General features: G+C 40.0%; 1 pseudogene; it reads left to right on the forward strand.

Moving 5' to 3' along the window:
* The first annotated feature begins 17,495 nt into the window (after window positions 1-17,495).
* LOC149209645 (WAT1-related protein At5g07050-like) lies at window positions 17,496-20,317 on the forward strand (annotated as a pseudogene).
* Window positions 20,318-20,534: the final 217 nt, after the last annotated feature.

The following is a 20,534-nucleotide window of genomic DNA, read 5'->3' on the forward strand; positions in this document are numbered from 1 at the left end:
TCCAACTCCTTGTAAAGTCCTTTTCCGTTCCACACCTAATTCCCCTAGTTCATCATCAACACCTCAAAGCCCTCCTCTCCCATCTTCACCATCTGCACATACCCTTTCAATCAGTTTCCCTCTTGTTACCCCTGTTATACCTGTGATACCAGCTGTCCCATTTGTTCCTATTAACCCTATAAATCCCATAAATATGGCTAACAGATATGCACCTCTGCAGGTACCAGCCAATGCTCCAGCTCTACCCCAAGACTACCAAACTAGACTCTCATTTTTTGACTCCCAGGGCCCTTTGACAGCTACCCAGCATGCTAAGAAGATGAAAGATCACTTTGAGACCTTTGAAATAGATGATGACAGTGTTAGAATGAGAATTTTTGTCCAAAGCCTAACTGGGGATGTCAGAACTTGGTTTAGATCCTTAAATGCAAATTCCATTGCAACCTCTGAAGTTCTATACCAGGAATTTACCAACAGATGGGAGAAAAAGAGAGATCCACACCATATACTTGGTGAATATAACACTATTAGAAGAGGTCCCCAAGAAACGGTTTTGGAGTATTGTGCTAGGTTCAACAACATATACAATGCTATTCCCCAGAACTTAAGGCCCCCTCCTGATTTGGCCCTTTATAATTTCCCTGATGGTTTTGATTCTGATATGGCCTATCAGTTGAGAGAAAGAGACCCTCCAACCCTTGCAGAAGCCCAAAGAGTTGCAGTCACTGTAGAGGCCAACCTAATTGCCAAAAGAAACAGGGCAAAGCTGGAAAAGAAGGTTGGTTTCAAAGAAGAGCCCTCAGGCTTTGATCAGAAGTTGGATGCAATACTAAACAGCATGAAAAGACTAGGTGAGAGAGTGGAATCAGTAGAAAGAAAGTCATCATGGGAAGCACCACAAAACAATACTCCTAGAAACCCAAATTTTAGGAGAACACAGAACCCCAATATAGGAAAAACAGGTGCTGACCAAGATATCAGACCCCCTTTTCAAGAAAATTATGCAGAAACTTCCTCAGCTAATCAGCTCAATGAAGATCCTGAGATCAACTTAATAGGTCTCGATGGTAAAAGCCATGTTTTCCTAACACAAGAAGACCATGATGAGGATGAAAACAAAACATTCCAAACACAATCAGGAGAATCCTTTGACTTTAAACAAGGATATGATACTGCTGTCTATGAAGTCCATAAGCAGTACAAACTAAGAAGTCGGACTGTAAATGCAAATCAGCCTGAAAAGGTAAAGGAGAAACAGCAATCTAAAGAAACCTCAGTCACTGAACCTAATGACAAAACAAACCTGCCTGCAAAGGAAGTGGTGGTTGAGGAGGTCACTGAATTACTGTCCACACCACAAGAGCCCACAGCAACCTCATCCTCTCACCCAAATCCGAACCTTACCCCTCAAAACATGGGCATGAGGGGCAGGTTCCAAAATCAAGATGAAATCCAACAAGAAGATTCAATGAACAAGGAAAGGACTGCTATCCGTGACCCTAAAATTCAGGTGGATAAACCCTTTGACCTAGGAACAGAGATTGGCAAGTTAAAAATAGCAATTCCCCTTTCAGAGCTAGCCAAGCATGACATTTATAAGCAACAGATCAAAAAATCCCTTCAGCTCACCAACAACAAAGATGATGTAAATGTGCTAGATGACACTCCAGAATTACTGTTTGGCCCAGAGGTAGATGGAAAAACAGTAGTCACAGGGGTTTTACCTTTTTATGTCAGCTTACATGTTCATGATAAAATACTGCATAATGCAATGTTTGACTCAGGTGCATCTCACAACCTTATGCCAAAAGCAGTCATGGAAAGATTAAACTTGGATATAACAAGACCATACAAAGACCTGTTTTCTTTTGATTCTAGTCAAGTCAAATGCTTGGGCCTAATTAAGGATTTATGTGTGTCCCTGGTTCAATTTCCCAACAAAACCATTTTAATGGATGTTGTTGTTGCTGATATCCCACCCAAATATGGAATGCTCCTATCAAGATCATGGGGAGCCAAGCTCCAAGGCTCCCTGCAATTAGACATGTCATATGCAACCATCTCAGTCTTTGGACAACCCAAGAGACTTTATAGGGAAACACTCATGAAATATATGGTCAGCAGTGAAGAAAAGCCTCAAAATTTTCCAATATATGCTGTCCATTCGGACATAGACTCCTTCATCCTCTTTAACGACAGCACAAGCTCCTTAAACAATGACATTAAGACCGAAACACCCATACAGGAACAAAACATCGATCAAACAAGTGGCACCTGCCAAATTTCAATCAGCCCAACAGTACCCATTTACCCTCCTTTAGTTATCAAAAATTGTCAAACAAATGATGAAATTACCCTAGGAGACAAATGGGAAAAGAAACCTCAACTCATGCTCACATGGCCATCCCATGAAAAGAATTTAAGATCCCCTGACCAGCAAGATAGCCTGTGGGTCCTAGAGTTTGATGGCTCAGTTAACAAGTTAGGGGCAGGAGCTGGAGTATGGATACATAACAAAAAGAAAGCCTGTGCACAAGGCCGGGCTTATAGATTGAACTTTAAATGCACTAACAACATGGCAGAATATGAAGCTCTGCTACTAGGCCTCAAGATTGCAAAATCATTACAAGCACATAGCCTCTCAATCATGGGGGACTCTGATCTAGTAATTCAACAAGTAAAAGGGGATTTTGTCACCAATGACAAAAGATTAAGGTCCTATAGGTCTGCTGTAATTGAAATATTAGAAACTTTCTCCGAGTTTGTTATCACAAAGATTCCAAGGGGCCACAATCTCCATGCTCACAGCTTGGCAACATTTGCCAGCACCTTCAAATTCCCGCTACAACCCAACAATTGTTTCACAGCAGAGGTGAAATATAGGCCTTCTATTCCAAACAATGTCAAAGAGTGGCAAGTATTTGAGAATGATAGGCAAATAAACAACTTTTTGACCTTGCAACAAGAGTTTACAGGATTAAATATTGACCTTGAGACAGCAAGTCAATCTCAAATTCTTGATGGAGCAAGTCAATCACAATTACAGTTTCAACAGTCTGCCCACCCAATGTCACCTAGGACAGCAAAACAACTACTCAGTCCAACCATTTTCAACAAAGAAAACATTCAGCAAATTCACCAAATTGACTGTGAAGAGCTGAGCAACGCTGAAGATGAAATCATACAACTCAAAGACAATCTTCTTCCAGCAGGCCTTACCCCACTAGAGGATATTTTTGACTCAAATGATGTTCCCAGGAAGCCAAAGATGCAGCCATTAGATGCAACAATTGAAGAATGTAACATTGGTACCACTGACAAGCCTAAAATAATAAAGCTATCTGCTGCTTTGCCCCCTGACCAAAAACCAAAATATGTTGATCTCTTTAAAGAGTTCCAAGATGTCTTTGCCTGGGGTTATGAAGACTTGAAGTCTTATGATACCTCTGTTATCCAGCACACCATTCCCCTCAAGCCCAATCAAAAACCATTCAAACAGAAATTGAGAAGAATCAATCCTGTGCTTCTTCCTTCTATTGAAAAAGAATTACAAAAAATGTTCAAAGCTGGGATCATAGCACCAATCAGGTTCTCTGAGTGGATTTCGAATTTGGTCCCTACAAGAAAGAAAACTGGTGAGATTAGACTTTGTGTAGACTTAAGGAATTTGAACCTAGTGTCACTCAAAGACAACTATCCCTTACCCAAAATGGACCACATCCTTCAAAGAGTAGTAGGAGCCTCAAGAATATCATTGTTGGATGGTTTCTCAGGTTTCAATCAAATCCTGGTACACCCTGATGATCAAGACAAGACCGCATTTACTACCCCATGGGGTACTTTCAAGTATGTAAAGATGCCCTTTGGATTGAAAAATGCAGGAGCAACATTTCAGAGAGCAATGGACATTGCTTTTGCAAAGGAAATTCATGATTTCTTGGTCATTTACTTAGATGATCTCACACCCTTTTCAAAATCTGACCAAGAACACTTGAAACATCTGAGACAAATCTTCATAACATGCAGGAAATATGGTATTTCCTTAAACCCCAAGAAGTCTTTATTTGGCTTAGAAGAAGGGAAACTTCTAGGACACATCATTTCGAAAGATGGCATAAGAATTGATCCAGATAGGATACAAGCTATCCTACAAATGCCTCACCCAAGGAATGTCAAGGAGCTGCAAGGATTCTTGGGAAAAATCAACTTTTTGAGAAGGTTTATCCCAAATTTAGCAGAGTTAATCAGATTACTAAACAATATGCTAAAGAAAGATTCAAAGGTCAAATGGACTGTTGAAGCAAAACAAGCTTTTGAAAGTATAAAATTGGCCTTGACTCAAACCCCAGTGTTAACTAACCCTCAGTTTGACAGAGACTTCATCATTTTCTCCTTTGCCTCCCAACACACTATTGCTGCTGTTTTATTACAGAAAGATGACCAAGGGAATGAAAAGCCCATTGCTTTTTTCAGCAGAGCTCTTAGAGATGCCCCCCTAAAGTATCAAATAATGGAGAAACAAGCCTATGCCTTGATCAAAGCCATCAAAGACTTTAGGATTTACATCCTTTACTCCCATGTTGTAGCTTATGTACCAAGTCCTATTGTCAAAGACATTCTCACACAAGAAAACTTAGAGGGAAGGAGAGGAAAATGGATTGCAAACATACTTGAATTTGACATTGAAATAAAGCCTACAAAGCTGATAAAAGGACAAGGTTTGGCCAAGTTAATGACAGAAGCAAATTTCCAAGCCTTAGATATCAACCAACTGGACAGTGAAACAGAGCTGGCGACTCCAAAGATCAATGTAGCCTTTGAACAATCTCCATGGTACTCTGATATCTGTTATGTGTTACAAAACCTGTGTGCTCCCCCAGGACTGTCCAGAACTAAGTCTAGGTTCCTAAAAATGAAAACATCCAAATTTTGTGTGTTAGATGAGAATCTACTCTGGAAAAACCATGAAGGTATTTTGCTGCACTGTCTTCTTGAGAGTGAAACTGACAATATTATGCAAGAATTCCATGCTGGAGACTGTGGTGGACATCTGTACTGGAAGTCCACTGTGGACAAGATATTAAGGGCTGGTTATTACTGGCCCACTATGTTCTCAGATATGAAGAAATTCACAACATCTTGCCACAAGTGCCAACTGTTTGAAGGCAAAAGACAGTTGCTGCCACTTCCTTTGAGGCCCATTGCAACAGAGAGACCTTTTCAACAATGGGGCTTGGATTTCATTGGAGAAATTCACCCCTCATCTTCAGGACAACACAGATGGATTCTAACAGCAACAGACTACTTCACCAAGTGGATTGAAGCTGCCCCATGCAGACAAGCAAATGATTCAGTAATCATTCAATTTTTGGAGAACAATATACTGGCTAGATTTGGCTGCCCAGACAAGATAATAGCAGACAATGCTGCTGCCTTCAGATCCAAGAAGATGGTAAACTTTTGCCATAAATTTCACATTACTTTGGGCCATTCTACGGCTTACTATCCTCAAGGAAATGGTCTTGCCGAATCATCAAACAAAAGCCTGATAAACATCATAAAGAAAGTGCTGGAAGAGAACAAAAAGAACTGGCATAAGAAACTAGTAAATGCTTTATGGGCAGACAGATTAACCACCAAAAGATCAATTGGGACCAGCCCATATGAGTTAGTCTATGGATTAGAGGCCAGATTTCCTTCATCACTAGGAGTGCCAGTTATGAAACTTCTACAAGAAAGCCAAGCAGAGCCAAATGACATGCAAAGAAGGATTAACCAGATAATTTGTCTACAGCAGACCAGAGAACAAGTTTTCAGCAGAGTACAGATACTACAAGAGAAACTGAAAAAGGCCTTTGACAGAAGAACTAAAGCTGAAGATTTCAATATAGGGGACAAAGTCTTAAAGTGGGATGCAAGAAGAGAAGAGAAAGGAAAACATGGGAAGTTTGATTCCTTATGGAAAGGACCATTTGCTGTCCAAGCAGTACAAGGTAATAACACCTACTTCCTAAAAAGCTTGACTGTAACTGAACTGGATGAAGGTCCTGTCAATGGCAGGATGCTAAAGCACTATTTTGACTGTTCTCTATGATAGAAATTCAGAGGTTCATTGTATATATGCAATTGTACATATTCTTTTTGATTTAAATTGTATAAAGAGGTTTTCCCAAATGCTGCACCTAGCAGCAACAGGCAGATAGATTCACAGGTTCTCCAAGAAAGAAGCACACTATTATGACAGATTATATGCAGCAGATTTTAAAGACAAAGATGGGCAGTCAAGCAACAAGGCAATCTGACCTGCTGTTCTTGGTCTTTCAAAAGAAAAACCATCCCCATGTGGAGCCACTGTTGGATACCTATAGTAATAGGTTTCATATTTCATGATTGGCAAGATAAAAGCCAAATATGCTCTGCTTTGGTATCCCAAAGATCCCATATTTCTTAGAAAGCAAGAGCTGGGTAAAGTGTTTCTAGTATTAAGGACCTTATTTCAACTTTTGTGGATGATTCAATAGTTTAATCTGGATCATGCCATGTTTCAATTTTGAGTTGTAGAGTAGAGAAAAAGGTCTGTCCAAACAGCTTAATCTTGGCAGACAAGTAGTTCAGGTAGAGAAACAAAGGTTCCCAAAAGTTTAATCTGGGACCTTGGAAGACATAAGGGTAGAAGTAGATAGAGAGAAAAGAGGAAAAAGCCAAAGAAAAGAAAAGGCAATTGAGGGTTGCAAGTTCAAGTGCCCCTCCAAGAAGAAACAAAAAAATGCTAGGCAAAATAGTTGGGTAGGCAGTTGTGGTTGCAGAAAGAATATGATCACCATTACACAAGTATCAATAGGTCTCTTGCCAAGGCAATTGATCTATCAGCAAACAAAGTGGTGAATTCCATGAAATTATAGCAAAGAGCATCACTAACTTCTTCTCTTTCTCTCTCTGCTCCATCACTAACACCCCCTTTCTAAATTCCCCTCCTTCATTCATATTAACTCCTAATTCTACTATATAACATCCCTTATCTTACCCCACCCCTAATAGTATTAACACTAAGGTGTATAAAACCCCAAATCTTATGTATATTCCCTCCCCTAGGCATAATAGCCGTGTATTTTTCAAAAAAGGGACCAAATGGCATCTGGCCACTTTGGTGAACCTATTCAACCCATTTCCCCTTTGCTGCAAGTCAATTTACCTTCAAATCACCTCTGCATGGCTAAAACCCACTTTCCAAACCCATTCTGCCTATAAAACCTTTGCAAAGGTCAAATGCCCGCCTCTGGCACGTTTCCCGATCCTACCGCATTGTGGTTTAAACAAAACATTTGAAAAAACCCACATAAAACCCACAAATTTTGATTTTTCCGCCCATAATATCAAAGGCGCATGTTACCCCTCCGCCAGCCGTCGGATCAAGCCCACCAGATCCGACGGCCTACAGCAATATCGGAGCGCCTCCCGTGACCGCACGTTAACTTCCGAGGAAGTGACGTTGCGCCTTGTCACGCCTCCTCCACGCGTCGGGCGTTAAACCATCTCGGAGCCCGCTCTGACATCCCCCGCGCCGTACCTTAACCGCCCCGGGAGACTGCAACGGTTAAGGCCTTAACCGTGACCGCTGCACGTTAACCGCCACCTACCCGCCGTTAATTCACCGCCACGTCGTTGCCTGCCCGTACCCGCTTATGTTATTGGCCCACCTCACTGCTGACTGGGCTGCCACCTCGCCTCACCTTTGACCAGTCGCCCACTGCCACGTCGCCCGATGATGACGTCAGCTGACGTCACCTCACCATGACCCACCAATGACGTCAGCAGAAAAAAGCGCCAAATGGTAAAATGACCCGTATTTACCAAATTTTCCCGTGTTTTTACCATTTTCACTGTGTTTTTTACTGAGCGCTCTGCTTGACCGTTTGAGCTCGAATTTTCGCCAACCAGTTGATTTGCCCGGGCGACCTCCTCAAAAAGCACCTGTGCACCTGTGTTTCAACCTCTGCTCGTCGAATTACAGGTATTTAGACCATTTCGCCCTCCATACGACCTTCATTAAGCTCAAAATTGCTCACAGGGATAGTAGAACCATAAAGACTAGATTTACACCGTTCATTCCCCTTCATTCATCCAGCATTGTCACTGTGAGGGCCAAGAAACACTGGCAGAGCTCTAAAAACCTGCAATTCCCATTAAACCTCTGTAATTCTGCGTTTTCCCGGCAGAAATTGCTAATAGACATATTTCACCCTGTTAGAGAGTTCAGTCACACCACAGAGAGGTTCTATCACTAGAATCCAGTAGTATTTCAATTGCTACTGAGAGAATTCTCCTTCAACATTCAAAACCTCAAACTGTATCCATAGAAGACTGCCTCCAGACTGTGTTTTCACCATTCCACCTGTCTGTTTGCAAGTCTGGTAATTTGAAAAGCTATGGAGACCCCTATTGCACTGAACATTAAGCCCATCAATGCCCCTCACCAAGAACTAGCATGGAAAGCCCTGGGAGACATGGACTACCAAATGCTGGATTGGTTTCCCATGGGAACCAAGTATAATGTGCTAATGTTGAATGAACTAAGAGCCCAGCACCTCAGTGGAGCAGATATCTTGGGGATTTGGGAGTCAAATTTGCCCATATACAACCTTCCCCAGGTCAATCCAATGCCAGAGCTCATTTACAGCTGCCAGGAATGCTATGACCCCAGCCAAAGGGCAGTCATAAGCCCCACAGGCCTAGTCCTGTTCCAGATCACCCCAGAGAGCATAAACCAGATGCTACACTTCAATACAGCCAAGAAATTGACCCCTCTGTCCATGCAAAATCTAATTAACACAGGGATCAAGCTGTCCAGTGACCAGATCATCAAAATTAACCAACTGTTTGTCACACCAAGCTCTGAAACAGTCAGAACCCCTCCTATTGGGTATCATTATCTGAATGAGTTGGGCAGAATGCTGGTGGACCTAATTAGCTATGTCCTAGGGTTCAGGGGGCTGGAAGATGTAGATGAAAGTATAATGGCAATGCTGTCCATGTTTGCCCCTGGTAAGCCCCCAGCTGTGCAGTATGATTATGCAACCTACATAGCAGAGAAAATCCATGATCAGTTTATGAATCTGAAAAGGGAGAGACTGTTCAGATACTCCTCATATATCTATCATTTATTCCTTTTCTATCAGCCAGCTACCTTCTCTGTTCCTTTGAGGCCACTCAATGCCCAAGGAAGCCCAAGATCAGTTGTTTTCTGGACCTCTATGTTTCATTTTACCTCAGTATCACCTTATACATACTGTGAGTTCATTGATCTATTTGTTCATCCGGCCCTAACAGTTCTGCAAGGTACTCCTCCTCCTAGATTAACCGATGAAATGAGGAGGATTCTACATCTGAACAAATCCTACAATATTGGCAACTGGTACTTCTACCAGAACCACACAGTCATTAGGATATATGGCTGTGAATTGAACCCATTTAGATTGCCAAGGTATGTCCCCATGAGGTTGTTTGCCTTGGAGTATTTCAGGCAGTTTGGGAACTCAGACTACCTTCATTTTCAGAGTAGAAACAAGAAGTCACAGCTGAAGGTAAGAAGCCAGCTAGGTTCCTTCCTGTATAACAAGAAAGAGGAAGGATGGAAAGAGGCACACAGCATGCTGGAAGGCCTCAGATTGCAGACCAGTTTTGAGTGGATTCCTTATGACCCCAATCATAGTATCTCCCTCGGGAGAATTAGATACCGACTGGGCAACTATGCACATAAAAGACAACCGGAAATAGAAAAGTATGCCAATGCACTAGATTGGGAAGAGGGTACACTAATAGAACAACTCACTGAGGTAGAATTGCTTGAGAAAGAAGCCAGGAATGTACAAAAGGAAACTGACTTGGAAACTTGTGCACAGGTGCCTCACTCCTACAGAAAGCAAAGTGGAACAGCTGCTGGATCTTCAGCAGCACAGCAGCAAACCACTGAGAAGACATCCCAGGCAGCAAGCAAAGACAAAGGTAAACAGGTGGAACAGCCACCTGTATTGACAGAGGAACAAGTGGACACCTTGTTACAGCAGCAAGAGGAAATGGAACAGCAAGAACTGGGACAGCAACAAGAAAAAGCACAGTCCAGTGAACAGCCCTTGCAGCAGGAAAAGGGGACAGATCAACCTGGCAATACTGAGCAGCAGCCTCAAACAAATGTGCCTCCCAGGACAGACACCAATATTGACACATCAGTCCTCCAAACACCACAAAAGGAGGATGTGACAAGGAAAAGGGAGAGAGAGACCCCCCACACCTCATCTTTCATCAGGGGAGAGAAGAGACAAAGACTGAATGACTCCCAAGAGGAGGACATAGCAGTGAGGGAAGCCATGGGCATGGGCCCACCCAGTGGAGAACTTTCGGCCAGCTCATCCCAGCGAGGACATGACATGACTGCGGGAGGAGAGGTCAGCTCCTCCGGTCAAACCAGAAAAGGACAGTCAAGTATAAAATAGCAATTCATTGACATAAAAAGGAGGAGTGATCCCATAAAGGTGCAGCTATATGATCACTTGCTAAACCTAGCTCCTAGCAACCAGCAGAGACTCATGTCTGCTTTCGATGTGAGCGAAGGCAAAATGATAATGAGCCACTTCATGCCTACATCTTTGCAGCCTCAGTCCACCTCAGACTATCTAAGAACCAACATGGAGGTTCTTGCCAAAGACATACACCCCATGGACAAGATTGAACTACATAAGCAGACTGGGGAAATGGTGTATGCCTCCCTGGCAGATGAGACATTGGAGAATTATAAATTAAAGAGCAGCCTAGACAACACAGCTTCTCAGCTGGAGTTAGAAAGAGCTTCATCACAGGCCAAGGACAATAGGATCAAGTCCTTGGAAGAGGTAATCATAGAGATAGGGCATGACCCTAAAGATGTCAAAGGCATCCAAGAGCTCCTAAAGATAAGGGATGCAGACATGGCAGCCCTAAGAAAGAAGATCAAACTCCCGGCCACCATCCATCCACAGACCGATGAAGTTGCCCAGCAAAGGCAAGAGAAGGATGCTACAGATCTGTTGGTGTCCTTATATAAAGAGCTGGTCAGGACGCAGGACCAGCTAGGACAAACTGAAGCTGCAAAGGCAACACTACAGGAAACACTGAAGCAAAGAGAAGAGGGCCAACCCTCCCAGCCTCCTCCTGTCATAATAAATCTTGAGGAAACCCCTCCCAAGATTACTCCTCCTCTTCAGCAAACAGAAACTACAGCACCATCCACAGCAGCAACAACTACAACATCAGAACAGGCTGCTAGCTTAGACATGCAAAAGCTGCAAGCTGAGATCCAAGCCATGGAATCTCAAATGAAAGAGCTGGATGAGCTTAAGAAAACCTTGGCTAAGGTAAATGAAAGGTTTGACAGGAGCAAACAGAATGAGGCAGCTAAGGACAGAGAGGTGAAAGCTCTTAAAAAGAGAATTGCTGAACTAGAGAAGGAGCTTGCACTAGAAAGGGTGACAGCTGAGATGAAAGCAGTGTTGTGGAGCAACATTGGGAGGTCCATTGCCAAACAGTGGCAATATATTGAGACCATGGATGAACAAATGGTGCTCATCACCAAAGCAAACAGAGAAATTCAGAGAGCCAGGGCAAGCCTTGGACACATGCCAGAAACTGCTACAAGGATAATCAACACTCTGAACTATAAAACTAGTTCTCAATTAGCTGTCATGGGAATAACTAATAGGACAGAAGCAATTGCTGTAGCAAAGAGAGTTATTACATTGAGAAACTTGGTGGGAACATTGGAGAGGAGGACCCAGGATATGCAAACTGAGATCAATAGATTCCTGGAAAAATTCGTGACTCTGCAGAACAGAGGCCTCCCCAGCATCTTAAGCAGTGTAGGAAGACTGCTCACCCTGGACAATTACAACAAGAGGATTGATGCCCATGCAGTGGCAGAAATTGCACAACCACCCAGCACTTCAGCAGAGCCAGGGCCAGCCACAGGGCAGAGTGTGTATGACAGGGTGGAAAATCTGTTTTTCCTAATGAATGAAGTGGACCATCTGTTTGACACACCACCTAACTTCTTCAAATTTACAGAAGCAGATGAAACTCTGGGTGCAATCCTAGCACACCAACTGCCCACACAGGAAGCCTGGAGAAATTTAACACAAACAGTTCTGTCAGGCCAGAATCAGTAGCGCTATTTCTACAGGCAAATAAGCATCATGCGCAGACACAGTTTTGAGGAAAAATATCTACAGGAAAGAGGCAGAGGCTGAGCCAACTCAGCAGGACCATTGAGCTCACCACAAGCAACAGTCACAATCACAGGTGACAAGTCCAAGACACAGCGTACAAAGCATTAAAGACAGATTTTCCAGCATTTACTCAGAAAATCTCGACCGACTTAGCTGTCTCCAAAGGCTAAAATATCTTCTGACAGAGCATTAAAATGCCTGTACTCTGTAATCAATGTTGCATTAAATTTTGCCCATAATATCTTCAGTAGTTGGTAAGAAAGTAAAATCTGAGATAACTCAGGACTCAGATATTTTGTAAATGACCGCAAGTATATATTCACCCTTCACAGCAGTGAAAGGGGTTGTTGTTATTTTCTTTTGAAGAGCTCTAGCTCGTTGTAACATTTTCAGAGAATTAATACAAAGGAAGAATGGAATTTCCAAGGCTTGGTGTTCTTTGATGTATTGTGGTGAAAGATGAATGTTACAGGATTCCAGGGTGTTGCATAAAACAGCAAGTATTCTCAAATCTCTTTGTTATGTGTTTTTGAGTCTTTTGTTCTCTTTTGTTGTTCAAATGTTTTACACTTGATAGCAAGGTGAAAGGATAGTCCCAGGATTTAACCATGTTTACCCTGGACTCAAACTGAGCTATTATACATGTTTTCCTCAGATACAGTGACTGAATTGTAATTCTTAATTGCTGCAATTCAAAACTGTGTTTTTACTGTGACAGTCATTCTCAGGGATTCAATTTTTGCCCCTAAGACCTCTGTTTTCTCTCCTTAAAGCTGTCTGTTGGGAACATATAGATAACAAGTGAAAATTCTTAAATGCTTTCACTGTTTGTGTTACCTGTTTCCAGTCTTTTAATCAAAAATCTGTTCTATTAAGCACTCAAATGGCCCTGTAAGTCCCATCTTTCATCTCAAAGTCTCAAACACATATAGCCACAGACTCCATAGCCCAATGGTACTCAACCTCTCAGAAAACTACTTCACTAGAACCTAAAAGGAGTTTCATCAACCAAAACATAAATAAAAACCAGTACATAATAGCTAGCCTAAAACCCTATCACAAACAGTTACAAATCATAAAGAGAGAGCCCTCTCTGATCACAGTTTGGCTAGAAACAGTGATCCAAAGATTGGTTAGTGGTTACCCCGGCCGTATTCCCTTGGGAGTCATAGGGAACAACCTGGGTGTTAACACAACCCTCACAAATTCCATATGATAAGAATGGTGAAAGAATACTACAAGAATATATCAAATAAATTCAAATCCAATCTAAATATATTTTCTATTTGGTATAGAGTGAAAGCTAATGAAATGGAATTCAATGACTCAAGAAAATAGTATTTCAGAACTATATGAAACCTGGGAAATAATCTAACAATGAAGAGGGATAATAGAATTATCTTATTCCTATTACAGTCTTAATGCTGAATATAATATTTCAACAGAATCAATCGAAACTAAACTTCAGATTAGCCTCTCCAGGATTTCATATAGTTTAAGTAATGCTTAGATGAAATGGATTATGAAAATTACCAAAAATCATACTCACAAAGAAGATAATCTAATGTATGCTAAAACAAGAATCCCTTAATTAGATACACTGAAAATAAAGAACTCAAAAATATAGATTACAAGTCTTTTTGCCTGAAAATCCAACCCTTGTTACATTACAAATGATAGTATTTATAGATATTACTGTTAGAATTTGAGTGAAAAGATAAATTCATTAACATGAGAATTTATTTTGAGCATTATTTTAGTTTTCCTTTCTTAGATTGTTAATCTTCTCCATCAAGTAATTACCATTAGATACAAGAAATTAAGATCATAATGTGTAGGAGACAAAGAACGCAAGATATTATGCTAGAGGCTAGAGCAAAACCCCATCAAGGGAGAAAACCCATCAATCCTTTACTTATAGATTCAAGAGAAATCCAAGTCAAATACATACAATCCAATAACTAGTTTCTTCCATTGCCAAGCTAGTTTTCCATTTTAAAATAACATAGCTCGTGTACCACATGTATCATAGTGCTTCAAAGGCTCACAATTCATAGAGATAGAAGCCACACAAGTTTGTATATAATCACAAAAGCCTATCACGGAAGGTTCAAACTATCGTAGGACTAGATTCTGATCCGAATTGGATCATTATATTATTTTTCATCCATCTTAATGCATTTGGAGTGGAAAAAGTATCGGAATCAACTCACAGGACTATTTTTACCGACGGGACTCAGTTTGGCAAAATGGGTTCCGAAACCCTCTTAGAGAATTTTCAGGCATCAAATGAATTTTTTGGGGGTAAAAATTTGTCACTTAAGTTCCACACCTTTTCATTCTATTCTACACATAGATAGCTTTCCAATGGTGCAAGAATCGCGTCAATCGGAGTTAGTATGCAAAATTTATGCTACTTAGAAGTTGACCTTCCTGTTTTCACACCTATAGTTCAGGAGGATGTCGTGTTAGCCCCCATTATTCATGGAAAAGAGGCCAGCCACATGTTTGTGACTTAAAAAAGTTGAGAAGAGTTTATTTTGTAACTCTAGTTAAGAGTTTATGTAGTCAAACTTAACAACTAGTAGGCTATCAGGTTGTGTTATAGCTGGGCCACTAGGAGGAAGAAGCATTACATTCTTTTGAGAGAATTTTGTTCCATAATTGAGAAAAGATAGCTGGGAGAGATAGTAGGTAGAGCACACAGAGAGGATCTGTACACTATAGCAGCCCATGGGCCACAAACATTACTTATTTGTATCTACAGTTATATTTGTCGAGAGAGAAAGAGAGTGAAGCGACCTCACCTTCCAGTTGGGCTTTCTCCTGAAAGGGTTTTCAAGAGAGAATATGTTGTGTATTAGGTGTGTGTGATCTTATTTTGTCATTCTCTACTTTTCTGCTTGATTTACTTTTACATGCATGCACTAATTATAGTTAATTTTACAGATCTAGAAATTAAATAAAACTATAATAGTGTAGAATGTCAGATTTTTTATATAATATTATGAGATATGTTGGAACAAACTGTCTAGTGGAATATCCATGACAGTTTATGGATCAGAGTCACAAAAGGTATGAAGTTTCATAGAGATGTTCCATAAAAAGCTTATCATCTCACAGAGAAGGATGCTCCTCAAACTACTCACTTTTCTTCATAAGATATATACCAAATATTTGAATTCTTACCACATAACCTAACCAAATCCCTCTTTCCATAGAGGTTCAAATCTCATCACAGAAAATCCACGAAATCCCTTTGCCAATGGAGGATCACAATGGATAATATATAGTTGATTCCTTGTCTAAAAGGGTGCCTCATAGGGTTGAGTCGACATGTCTCCAATGAGGGTAGGCTTGGCATCTAGGAAGATAAATAATATTCATAAAAATTCAAAAATTTCTTTTCTTTCAAAAGGCCAAATGGGACATGTACAAAATCATTTTTCTTTTGACATATAAAATATTTTTCAAGCATGATGATCATGTATATTACATCAATGGAGAATATACTTGATGAATACCAAACCTAGCTACAACTTCCAACACTCCCTCTTAACTAGGGATGTATTCATAATGCCTCAAGCTTAAAAAATGATAGTAGATCATTTTCCATAGCTAAGGTGCCAACCCAATAGGCATGCTTCTACAAAACTCTAGGTTCCATCAAGGCTACTGCCAAGATACCAATCCAAAAGACATGTTGCTCTAGGGATCTAGGTATCATCTAGGCTTTAGCCAAGGTATCAACCCAACAATTATTGTTTCATGGATCTAGATACCATCTAGGCTACTACCAAGGTATAAACCTAAAAAATATTATTTGAGGGATCTAGATACCATCTAGGCTATTGCAAAGGTATCAACCCAACATCTCTGAGGGATGTAAGTATCATCTACGTTATCATCAAGCTACCAACCCGACATCTTTCAGAGATCTAGGTACCATCTTGGCTGTAGCCAAGATACCAACCTAACATCTTTCAATGATCTAGGTACCATCTAGGCTATTGCAAAGGTACCAACAATATGTACCATCATACAAGCTATTCAACCTAAGGTACCACAAATGTACCATCATACAAGCTACCTAGTCTAAGGTACAAAAAATAATCACCATTATCTGGTCAATGCCTCAACCACATGGTATAGAGACTACCACAGGTTTTCCATCACTAAGGTCAAACTCCAAGAACATTTGTGTTGCAACTACATAGTGTTGGCCAAGCCCTAAAAGACATTCAACTCCTTACACCACAGGGTTGAAACCCTAAATGATCTTTACATCATATGATTATCATTATCTTGGTCAAACCCTAACATCATTAGCCTAAAAAAACTCAGACAACAAGTGACTGACCTTGAAAAAGACACCCATTCTTATAGAATGATTAGGCCAATCACAAAAAAGCACCTACTCTTATGAGTAACTGGGCCTTAAACACCATTCTTTCTAAACTAGGAGAATGCCTGCTTTCAACGAGAATATGGTCCAAACATATGCTCCTATTGTGTCTGCAAATTGATTCCGGAGATATGCCAATCTGGTTCCCCCTTTACAGAAAACCTGGTCTTTGGTTATGGAAATGACCCATTTGTTACATGCTCTATTTTCTGAGTAATAGGAACACGAGTGTTTGATGTGGCCGCATTGAACAAGGGTTTATCCAACCAATTCCATGTGATATCTGACTTTGAATCGATTAATTATCGATTATGCTTCGTCATACCCCAACTCCTCTTCTGTAGTGTGCACATATCTGCGTTTTGTTTTGTTAACGTCTCATTTTTGTTTACTTTATCGACGCATTATCCACTATCTATTATTCAGCATTGTTGCTTCGTTCCTACCCACGGAAAGTGGATAACTTAAAATAAGGAGGAAATGAAATATGCTACAGGGAATACCCCCTCTGTGATTTGCTTATGGAAAGTAAGTTTGTGACAGCAAGAAGTGTGACTGCCTAGCTGTGATTTTCTTAATCATGGCCTTAACTATTGCTATCGTTGTTGAATAACCTATTCCAATAATGTGGTTTGAAAGATTTTATTCATTTTTTTTTTTCATCTATAAATATCGTTGCCAAGGATGTGGATTATGCAATCTCTGGTGCCATGAATGTTATGTACCTGCGAGTGCATATATAGAGAAGTGGAGTAGGAGAAGCTTGAGTACCCACTCTGCATTAGCAGGAAAGGGTGTTCAGTTTTTACGTTTTTGGAGATTTGATTTGATTACCAATGGGGAAGCTAATTGAGCAATCGAAATCATATGTAGCCATGATATCCCTGCAGTTTGGATATGCTGGAATGAATATAATCAGTAAAGTCTCTTTAAGGGGAGGGATGAATCACTTTGTTCTTGTAGTGTACAGGCACGCTGTAGCTACAATAGTACTTGCGCCTTTTGCTTTCTTCGTGGAAAGGTAATCTATAAGTTCATTGGCACCACAAATCCAATTTATTTCTCGTTCTAGTATCATGAAAATATCATTATAAGCTCATTAGAGTTATAAATGCAATTTCTTTCTCGTAAAAGCATTATAATGATTAAGAATATCATAATGATTCAGTGGTTGCTGGATAAGTATACTTACCAAACATAAAACAAGTCTATCAAAATATCATCAGGATTGAATAGTCGCTGAATCAATATACTCACTAAAACGTAGAATCTGTTTATCTTGTTCTTCTTGAAATAATTTTTACTGCTGTAAAAGATCTCATTCATTCAAATACAATAATTGTAACTTTTGCATCGCATGAAGTACGACCCAAGATCACGTTTAGCATTTTCTGCCAAATTTTTGCACTGGGTTTATTAGGGTATGTATTATTTCCTTTTCATAGCAGTTGGAGACTCTACATATAAACCCGTCCATGTCTCATTGTGTCTGGGAACATCAATGGCAAGGAGTTTAATTTGAATATGCATTGATCATAATGCATGTTGGCAGGCCAGTGCTCGATCATAATTTATACTACCTGGTTCTGAAATTAACTTCTCCAACATATTCCTGTGCACTCACTAATGTACTCCCAGCCATGACTTTCGTGATTGCCCTCCTGTTCAGGTAATCAATTCTCTCCAAACGTCTGTACTTCTCATCATTATTTTATTTTATGATCTAACGGGAAATCTGTATTTGTTCAGGATGGAGAGAGTGAATATAAAACAGGTACGCAGTCAAGCAAAAATTCTGGGAACAATCGTGTGTGTAGGGGAGCAATGCTCATGATGTTATACAAAGGACCTCTTGTTCAGATGTTTTGGTCTCCTCGTCATCAATCCCACCAGGATAACCAGACATCTGCGCCACCACCAGCTGTTATTGATGAAAAAGACTGGATTGTCGGCTCCCTTCTGATAATTGCTGCCACTCTTGCTTGGTCAGGCTTGTTTATCCTCCACGTTATCACATATCTTTGAAATTTCTATTTCAAAAAGTAAGCACATCTATATCTATATATATGTATGGGGAAAATTGCAGATTTTGCAGTAAAATTCTAGGTAAACATGTTTTTCCCTTGGGTTGGATATGCTAGCTGTGACTCCGGTCTCCACCGTGTACAATCCAGCATATTTCATGCTATTACTAGGCCTGGCCAACTTTGCTAACCATGTGCGTTAGTAGATGTTATTTAAATTAATGTATATCCAGAATTTGTGTAAATAGTTGATATAGTTATAGATAAATATTAAGCATCCTACTGATAAGATGGGAAGGTTTCAAACCAATCATTAGTTTATTTCACGTTCTTGATATAATTTGTAATGTTGTAATATAATCATGAGTTTACTGCATGATGTTGGTGTTGATATAGCTTGTAAGGTAGTAAGCCAAGTTTACTGCATGGTCCTGATATAGTTTGTATTTGAAACTGATAAAATGTTTAGTAGGGGATCCAAGTTTTCGAACTTTGCAGTATATTGAGTTGTATGTATGATCCATCATGAAGAAATCAATAAATCTAATTCAAGATTTTGGATGTGCAGTTCTCTAGCAATATTCTGCTCAACTTTCCCTCGCCACCTTAATATGTTTTCTAGGGACATTGCAAGCAACGGTTTTGGGTGTTTCTTTTGTCCGTGAGCCTTCCATGTGGGCACTAGGATGGGACATCAACCTTTTAGCTGCAGTCTACTCTGTACGTTTCTTTTAACCACGTATGAATTCAAGCTTGGGAGATTGACATGTAAAAATGGTTTAGTTTTACATATAAATATTTATATATTTCATATTAAGAATATGCATGTTATTTATATTACATTATTATCTAGTTTAAATTTGTTGGGGATTCCTGGAATATTCTGGAATTTGATAAACATTAAGGAAATTAATTAGTTCATCTAGACCATGTAAATCTTTGAATAATAAGAAAATCCCCAATCTACGTAAAAATATCAATTTATCATATCACTTATATAAATTGAATCTAGATCATTCCTACTAAACACTCAAAACAAACCCAATTAACTACATAGGAAAATAATTTAATTGGTATATGAAAATAATTTATCGAGAGAGTAATTACTATTGTTGCTTACAGGGAGTGGTGTCAGCAGCAATTGCATATTATGTGCAAGGTCTGTGCATGCGCCTGAAGGGGCCTGTATTCGCCACAGCATTCAGTCCCTTGATGATGATAATCGTGGCAGTTATGGGATCCATTATTCTCTCTGAGAATATCTATTTGGGCAGGTTTGTAATTTCAAAATTCTTGATCAAATCCTCAAATATTTGAAATAGGAGGTTTTAATTGTGTTACAAGTAGCATGACTTAAAGTGCTAATTACTTGCACTGATGGACTGAATACAGTGTTTTGGAGGAATTATGATATCAGTAGGACTATACGCTGTTCTGTGGGGAAAGTGAAGGATAGCAAGATCTCAACAGATAAAATTTGCTCGGAAGTGCTTCCCAATTCTACAGAAATGTTCCCTCGAAATGTAAACAAGGTGCAAGACATAGAAGCTGCCTCGAACCAGCCCTTGAAAAAGGGGCCTCAAGCTGGAGATACTACCATTTTGATCAGTGGAGACAACTATCCAAAAATTTAATCATTGTGTTCAGCACTTTTTACACCACGCTTATAGTTTGTGTTGTTAGCTATGAGTTAATCAGAGAGAAATATAGATCCCCCAGAGTCCAAATGTTAATAACTTAAATGTTTTCTTGTAGTGATTTCAATAGATGAAACAATGGAACTGTACTCCATGATGCTTTTGATGTAATAAATCCTCGGCAAATGTAATAGAACAGCTTTTTGGAAATCGT

The sequence above is a fragment of the Pinus tabuliformis genome, chromosome 1_2 (assembly GCF_031772625.1).
Source record: "Pinus tabuliformis cultivar Carrire ecotype Pingquan chromosome 1_2, CPIR1, whole genome shotgun sequence".
NCBI lineage: Eukaryota > Viridiplantae > Streptophyta > Pinopsida > Pinales > Pinaceae > Pinus > Pinus tabuliformis.